Source organism: Oncorhynchus mykiss, chromosome 20 (assembly GCF_013265735.2).
Source record: "Oncorhynchus mykiss isolate Arlee chromosome 20, USDA_OmykA_1.1, whole genome shotgun sequence".
In the NCBI taxonomy this organism is placed as follows: Eukaryota; Metazoa; Chordata; class Actinopteri; order Salmoniformes; family Salmonidae; genus Oncorhynchus; species Oncorhynchus mykiss.
The window spans coordinates 15,367,028-15,376,153 of record NC_048584.1 but is presented as its reverse complement, the minus strand read 5'-3'; positions in this window follow the sequence as shown (position 1 = coordinate 15,376,153).

The window sequence follows — 9,126 nt, the reverse complement described above, 5'->3', positions numbered from 1 at the left end:
ATGCTTGAAGTCTAGCACAATCTCCACTTTACCACATGGAGGAATGAAATCGAGAGAGCGACAGGACAAATAAGTAGAAGGTGGGAAAAGGTGTGCGGGGAAATAAGACTGTGATTTCTTCAGCGTCAAAAAGGGCGCACAAAAAGTTTTCCAAAAGTGTTGGGGAGCGCTCTCAAAGTGTGCTCATTAGATAGCTCGTGTAGAACTCGGTGAGGTGTGTGAGACTCGGTGAGGTGTGTGAGAGTGAGAGACAGAGCACTCCCCTAGTTGGTGTGGTGCATCCACCCACTCGTGCTGCGTTTGGCCTGCTGCCTGCGTCAGATCGAGAGAGAGAGAGAGCAAGGGAGTTATGGACTGATACTGAGGACATTTGCTTGTCATGTTTCAGGAGCTCTGGAAGTGAAAAGGAAGAAAATGAAGAGGTTGGGAGGAAGAAGGACAGCTGCGTAGCTCTGAGCAGCCCTGAGTTCTCTCTGTGGTATACAATAGACTTGGAGTGATGGCTTCAATATGGATGAAGAGGTAATCCCGTAAAAAAACACATGAAACGGATTTCTTCAAAGAGTATGGTTTTAATCTTTCCATATGACATCTAATATGCTGCATTTGTGTGTTTCATCATATGTTATGGTAGAATCATTTACTGAACAAATCCCCTGATGGTTGGATGAGAGTGTGGCTCACTGAAATGCAGCTCTACTATCCGGTAAAGAAATCCCAGGACTAAGGGCAGGGTTTCAGAGCTGGCTCCAAGAGCATCTGGGGTCATGGTCGCACTTCCTAGGTTACTGTCCTGGTTTGGACATTTAGATTCCTATGCTGCAAGTTACAGTGCTCAGAAATAGCTTTGTCCTGGGTTGTGTTCAGTTGGTCACACGTTGCCAAATGTTTCGCAACGGAAAAATAAATCATGTGTTCTCATTGGACAAATTCAACAAGAACCTCCCACATTTCACATTTCTTCCAAACGTTTTTTCCCAACTGAACACAGCCCTGGTGTTGTTGACTGAGGAAATGGATGCGTCTTCACCAACGTCATGGCTCTAGTCCTCCTACACAGCCTGGCCTCAGAGAAATACAAAATATACTTTATGTATTTATGAGCACCTCTAAGATGTATGATACCTACTAATGGTCTATTTACTTGAGACAGAAATTAAATTAGGGAGGTTGGGTTGGCGTAGTCCGCGACAGACTAGCAATCCAAAAATTGCATGTTCGAGTCGCATCAGGAACAACTGTAGCATTTTACCTAGCCCTTCCCCTTATTCTAAACTTAACCGAATTAACCCAACATATTATGTAAATTCACCTAACCTTTGTTGTTTTAGTTCTCCTAACCTTTGTTGTTAGTTTCCCTAACCAGCCATGTAAATTCCACCCGTAATTCTCCCTTGTTGTTACGTGTTGTAATACTCAAGTCCGTTCTTGAGACCACAAATTGAATGTCTTGTCTCGCTGTCAGATACATTTTTACTCGGTCTTGACTCCGTCCCAGACAATGAACAATCAGAATTTTGACTTGCCTGCCTTGCCTAAGTTAAATTAAGGTTACATTTTTTTTTTTTTTACAAAAATTAATAAAAATGTTTCCCGAGACCAGCAGAGTAAAAAAAACTCATAATTATCAGCTCCCCTTCAGTCAGTGCATAAAACTGCTTCGCCGGGCCAAATATTCACACTCCTTTCATGACACAACAATATCTTATCACCTATTGAAACCGGGGCTTCCTACTTTACTTGTAATATTACTGTCCTTTACTTTCGTTGAAAAAAAAATCCTCAAATGTTTTCGAGCTCATCAGAATTTCCTTGATTCGCTGGAAGGGAAGAGTCGGGGAAATTGTTTGAAAGTTGCATACTCACTATTAGTAAGGGGAGACCAGGGCAACATATTTAGTATTTTTATCTATTATAGACCTGTTTGGGTTAGTGATCATTTGTAGAGTGGCTCTCTATTTTCCCTCTCAATGCATATTTTCCCCATTCTGTATGTCTGAAGAATACATACTTCCGGCGCCAACAGAGACGGCCGCCTCGCTTCACGTTCCTAGGAAACTATGCAGTATTTTGTTTTTTTTACGTGTTATTCTTACATTGGTACCCCAGGTAATCTTAGGTTTCATTACATACAGTCGGGAAGAACTACTGAATATAAGAGCAACATCAACTCACCGGACATCAACATCAGGACAACGGAATGGATCCCAGCCTGCGACCCAAAACAAAGACGTCGTAAAAGAGGGAAACGAAGCGGTCTTCTGGTCAGGCTCCGGAGACGGGCACATAGCGCACCACTCCCTAGCATACTTCTCGCCAATGTCCAGTCTCTTGACAACAAGGTTGATGAAATCCGAACAAGGGTAGCATTCCAGAGGGACATCAGAGACTGTAACATTCTTTGCTTCACGGAAACATGGCACACTCGAGAGACGCTAACGGAATCGGTGCAGCCAGCTGGTTTCTTCACGCATCGCGACGACAGAAACAAACATCTTTCTGGTAAGAAGAGGGGCGGGGGCGTATGCCTTATGGTTAACGAGATGTGGTGTGGTCACAACAACATACAGGAACTCAAGTCCTTCTGTTCACCTGTTTTAGAATTCCTCACAATCAAATGTCGACCGCATTATCTACCAAGGGAATTTTCTTTGATTATAATCACAGCCGTATATATTCCCCCCCAAGCAGACACATCGATGGCTCTGAACGAACCTGTATTTGACTCTTTGCAAACTGGAAACCACATATCCTGAGGCTGCATTCATTGTAGCTGGGGATTTTAACAAGGCTAATCTGAAAACAAGACTCCCTAAATTGTATCGGCATATCGATTGCGCAACCAGGGCTGGTAAAACCTTGGATCATTGCTATTCTAACTTCCGCAACGTATATAAGGCCCTCCCCCGCCCTCCTTTCAGAGAAGCTGACCACGACTCAATTTTGTTGCTCCCTGCCTACAGACAGAAGCTAAAACAAGAAGCTCCCACGCTCAGGTCTGTTCAACACTGGTCCGACCAATCTGATTCCACGCTCCATGACTGCTTCCATCACGTGGACTGGGATATGTTCCGCACTGCGTCCAACAACAACATTGATGAATACGCTGATTCGGTGAGTGAGTTTATTAGAACGTGCATTGAAGATGTCGTTCCCATAGCAACGATTAAAACATTCCCAAACCAGAAACCGTGGATTGATGGCAGCATTCGCGTGAAACTGAAAGCACGAACCACTGCTTTTAACCAGGGCAAGGTGACCGGAAACATGACCGAATACAAACAGTGTAGCTATTCCCTCCGCAAGGCAATCAAACAAGCTAAGCGTCAGTATAGAGACAAAGTTGAGTCGCCGCAAGGCAATCAAACAAGCTAAGCATCAGTATAGAGACAAAGTTCAGTCGCAATTCAACAGCACAGACACAAGAGGTATGTGGCAGGGTCTACAGTCAATCACGGATTACAAAACGACAACCAGCCCCGTCACGGACCAGGATGTCTTGCTCCCAGGCAGACTAAATAACTTTTTTGCCCGCTTTGAGGACGATACAGTGCCACTGACACGGCCCGCAACCAAAACATGTGGACTCTCCTTCACTGCAGCCGACGTGAGTAAAACATTTAAACGTGTTAACCCTCGCAAGGCTGCAGGCCCAGACGGCATCCCCAGCCGCGCCCTCAGAGCATGCGCAGACCAGCTGGCTGGTGTGTTTACGGACATATTCAATCAATCCTTATCCCAGTCTGCTGTTCCCACATGCTTCAAGAGGGCCACCGTTGTTCCTGTTCCCAAGAAAGCTAAGGTAACTGAGCTACCTCCCCGCACTCACTTCCGTCATCATGAAGTGCTTTGAGAGACCATACACCTCCACCCTACCTGACACCCTAGACCCACTCCAATTTGCTTACCCCTGGATCTCGACCCCGCCCTGTGCAACTGGGTACTGGACTTCCTGACGGGCCGCCCCCAGGTGGTGAGGGTAGGTAACAACATCTCCACCCCGCTGATCCTCAACACTGGGGCCCCACAAGAGTGCGTTCTGAGCCCTCTCCTGTACCCATGACTGCGTGGCCACGCACACCTCCAACTCAATCATCAAGTTTGCGGACAACACTACAGTGGTAGGCTTGATTACCAACAACGACGAGACGGCCTACAGGGAGGAGGTGAGGGCCCTCGGAGTGTGGTGTCAGGAAAATAACCTCACACTCAACGTCAACAAAACAAAGGAGATGATTGTGGACTTCAGGAAACAGCAGAGGGAGCACCCCCCTATCCACATCGATGGGACAGTAGTGGAGAGGGTAGTAAGTTTTAAGTTCCTCTGCGTACACATCACAGACAAACTGAATTGGTCCACCCACACAGACAGCATCATGAAGAAGGCGCAGCAGCGCCTCTTCAACCTCAGGAGGCTGAAGAAATTTGGCTTGTCACCAAAAGCACTCACAAACTTCTACAGATGCACAATCGAGAGCATCCTGTCGGGCTGCATCACCGCCTGGTACGGCAACTGCTCCGCCCACAACCATACGGCTCTCCAGAGGGTAGTGAGGTCTGCACAACGCATCACCGGGGGCAAACTACCTGCCCTCCAGGACACCTACACCACCCGATGTCACAGGAAGGCCATAAAGATCATCAAGGACAACAACCACCCGAGCCACTGCCTGTTCACTCCGCTATCATCCAGAAGGCGAGGTCAGTACAGGTGCATCAAAGCAGGGACCGAGAGACTGAAAAACAGCTTCTATCTCAAGGCCATCAGACTGTTAAACAGCCACCACTAACATTGAGTGGCTGCTGCCAACACACTGACTCAACTCCAGCCACTTTAATAATCTGAATTGATGGGAATTGATGTAAAATATATCACTAGTCACTTTAAACAATGCTACTTAATATAATGTTTACATACCCTACATTATTCATCTCATATGTTTATGTATATACTGTACTCTATATCATCTACTGCATCTTTATGTAATACATGTATCACTAGCCACTTTAAACTATGCCACTTTGTTTACATACCCTACATTACTCATCTCATATGTATATACTGTACTCGATACCATCTACTGCATCTTGCCTATGCCGTTCTGTACCATCACTCATTCATATCTTTATGTACATATTCTTTATCCCTTTACACTTGTGTGTATAAGGTAGTAGTTTTGGAATTGTTAGGTTAGATTACTCGTTGATTATTACTGCATTGTCGGAACTAGAAGCACAAGCATTTCGCTACACTCGCGTTAACATCTGCTAACCATGTGTATGTGACAACTAAATTTGATTGGATTTGATCAATGTTCTTCTGAAGTATGAACACAGAGATACTGGACATTTTGAACTGTTATTATGATGGCAAATTTGACACAATTGCGATCATGGTCTTGAATTGCACTCACATTTTTCTGGTCTCTGTCTTTACTTGGTCTCGGACCCCACACCCCCCTCCCGATCTTGGTCTTGAATCGGTCTCGCTTTAGGTGGTCTCAAACACCGCACTGGTTGTTACGAACACGGCACTGGTTGTTCCATTTTCAGATATTTTGTTTATTAGTTACTTCCCAATGCACAACAATGCCTACAAAATAGATGCTTTGGGGTATGGAAAATAGATATCTGAATAGGAAGATTGTGATGTATATAGGGCTAATATACGTCCTCCAAGAGATAATGCTAAGTTACGTCATCTAATTTCTATGCTATTGTACAACCGGGTAAGACATATGATACTATGAGTTCTATAATTCATGTGATATTGTACGACCGCTATTCCATTTACAATGTAACATAATGTTGCATATCATAATAAAATGGAGTGTTTTATGTATAGAATGACATGAGTAGTCCTGAGACCAGGTTGTCCTCCTTTACCCCAGTTTGAACTCTGGGTTGTCAACACCTTGAAGGGAAGGGCGCCATCCATCATTCCCAAATGAGAGACAGCAAGGACAACTGATAGGTTATCTTTCAGCATGGAGGTTTCCCAACCCTGGAGTAAAATGACAGGTCGTCACATTTTCACAGAGGCACTTCCCTTCCCCTCAGTCCTCCACATCCTCTCTTCCTCTTCTTCTTCTGTTTCATTTTTTTTTGTTCTCTGCAATGCCTTCAGGGTGTAATGCCTTTTCTTTGCTGTTTCTTCTGTCACGATGTCCTGATGTGGTCCTGTTTTTACATACTGCTTTCTGGTTTTATTTGGGGGTTTTGCCAGCCGTAAGTACAGTTCGAATGTCTCAACCTGACACCATTGTTCACTCATTGTTCATACCTTGATGATATGTTTGACTATGAGTTGTTTCTGTCTTGGAGATATTCGATATCTAGGCCCACATAACAGGATAGCATCTAGCATCCAACGGACCTATCATCTGATTTTATAGAGGTGATTAATCTGTAGTCTAATCACTTTATTGACTTCATTTGACATTATTACCATGCAGAAAGCTCAATAATTATCTCTATTTTGGGGATTTTAAGACATCAGCATACAGATGTTGGACCTTAATTTGATCACTATTTTGTTGCTGAGAATTTTAAGCAGGAAATTGCAAACTTGTGGTGTATTTATAGTGGCTTCTACTGTTTGTAATTTCCACTTTCAAACTTCAGACTTGATTTGCCCTAATGAAAAATGTATCAACCCCTTCAAAAATGTCCATTAATTATAATGTACATAATCATTCAGATTTCCTGTTGCTGCAAAATGGCTCAAATTAAGATCCTACATCTTACACTCCCGTTCTTCCCCACTCATCGAATCACATCAAAGTCCAAATGATTGGATTTAACAGGCTTGCATCCTTCAAATAGACTCTTACCAACATAGTAAAATGCAACAGACTTGTTTTTTCCTTCCACTGTTGGAGAACATGAAAGTTTGTTTAGTCTATGTTGAACCATCACTCCACGCATCACTCCACTGCTCATTGATCACGACGTTGGAAGAGGGACGGATGGAGAGTCACAGCTCGTAAAGACGAAATTTTCAGACGTTAGCCTCTCTGGTAATTACCAGTGGGATGTGACGGATGTGCTAACGCTAGACTGCTAGTCCTAATTGGGGCCTAACCATTGAAAGGAACAGCCACTTCAGTCAGAACATGCCTCGTCTGGCATCACTGCCAGCCATTAGCGCTGAATGGATTCCATAATGTTCCATTAAACCCATTCTCTATCACTCTGTTGTGTTCATTTACTCTCTCTTTTTCTTCCTCTCTTTCTCTCATTCTCTTGTTCGATCTCTCTCCCTCTCTCTCTTCCTCTCTCTCTCTCTCTCTCTCTTTCTGTTTACTCTTTCCCTCAGTACCTCTCTTTTTGGCTTGATCACTCTAAATGGGGGGAGTGAATTTTTATTGTTCCCCTAATGATTTGAGGCACTGATCAGTAGAGAGCTTTTAAGGTGAGCACGTCATCCTACATTTTTTTTAAAAAACACACACAAAACAAACAAATGTCCCGTTCCAGGGCGAGATAGTGTGTGGTGACTGACCTCCTTTGTAAACAAACTGACGCACTGAAACGTTTCTTTTTGTTGTCTTGTTTTATTTCCCAGTGCTGGCCTGCTCCTTTTGTGACTTGTTGTGTGTTTTATCTCTCTCTGATATGAGGGCATTCCATTGGCATGGTGTAACGCACAGGCCACATGGTAGCATAGCCCTCCACACAGCACATTTCCAACGGCCCGTGTGAGGCGGGTTAACCTCTACACCGCCTTCTACGTATGGGAAGAAGTCCTCTTATTCATCATGACTTCAAAGGCAGAACTGATCCTAGATCAGCACTCGTACTCTGAGGCGCTTTGTGAATACGGGTTGCAGGTTTGGGGGAGAGATATACCTCTGTTGTTGGGAACGTGGGGGAGTGGGGTGGTGGTGAGGAATTGAATGTTGTGGAGGAAAAAAATCACGCCGGTTGATAGAGAACAAGGGCGTATTTGAGTCGATGTAGAGTGGATGGAGAGAAAGTGAGAGTGAGGGAGGGTGAGAGGAAAATGATCTAGGAGAGAGGGAGGGAACACACCTATGGGGAGTGGTGCAGGTGGATGGCAACCAGCCATGCTGTGGGGCAATGTGCATGTGTGTGTGGTGGGGGGGGGGAATTAATTTTACTCTAGGAGGCGCTATTGACTGAAGACAACACAATGCCGCCACTTTCTTTCTGCCTCTCCCTTTTGATGAAGTCTGTTCATTTTCTCTCTTCTCTCGACAAATGGTCGCCACTTCTTCTGCCCTTTTTCTAGTAAGACATCCAGACTGCCTCTGTGTAGTTATGTAACTGGGGCTCATCTGGGCTTCAGAGGAAGAGCCGATAAACAAAGATCAGTGACCAAACAGGAAGTGGGGACACCAGCCAGATTGGGTTGCATTTTAATTCACATCCTCAGGAGCTTCTGTGTCACACAATGCAGGAGTCAGTATGGAAATCAGACAGGTCACCCATAATACAAGTCAGTATTCGACGTCCATCCCATGTCTGAGGACGTCGGGAGATGATGTGGAAACCGCCCACTAGGGGCAACAGTGAGTGCCGTCACCTTCAAGTGGGTTTCGATTTTGCGTTGTCGATGGGGATTACGGATGGGCGTTTGATTCCAAGAAAGTTCCTTTTTATATTGTTGTTTTAAGCCTAAAAACCTTAACCATTTGGAGTTGATGCCTAACCTTAACCATTTGGAGTTAATGCCTAAACTTAACCTTAAACACTTGAATTTGAGGTTTGAGAAAAATGTCTGAGTTGAGACTGCGAGAGCTGGTAGATGCAAATAGGAACACATTGTATCCAATGGTGTCCAGACTATTCATCGCCTTGGTGCACAACATCAGTTTCTGAACAGATTCGGTGGTGCATGTTGTTGATTGGAAAGATTTGACTTTGGCTTTGTCGTACTGTGTGGATAGACAGGTGTGCCTTGTGTGTAATGTGTGTTGTGTCTGTGTAACAGTAAGTGTATGCTAGCAGGTTTGTGTAAGTACTATATGTCTCCATGTATCATTGTGACATGGTGGAACGCTGCTGACACTTCCTGGTCCCGTGGGGCTTTTCCCTTCCGACCCCACCCTATTGTCACCGGTGGCAATTATTCCACTAAACACTGCAAGTGATTTCATGTAG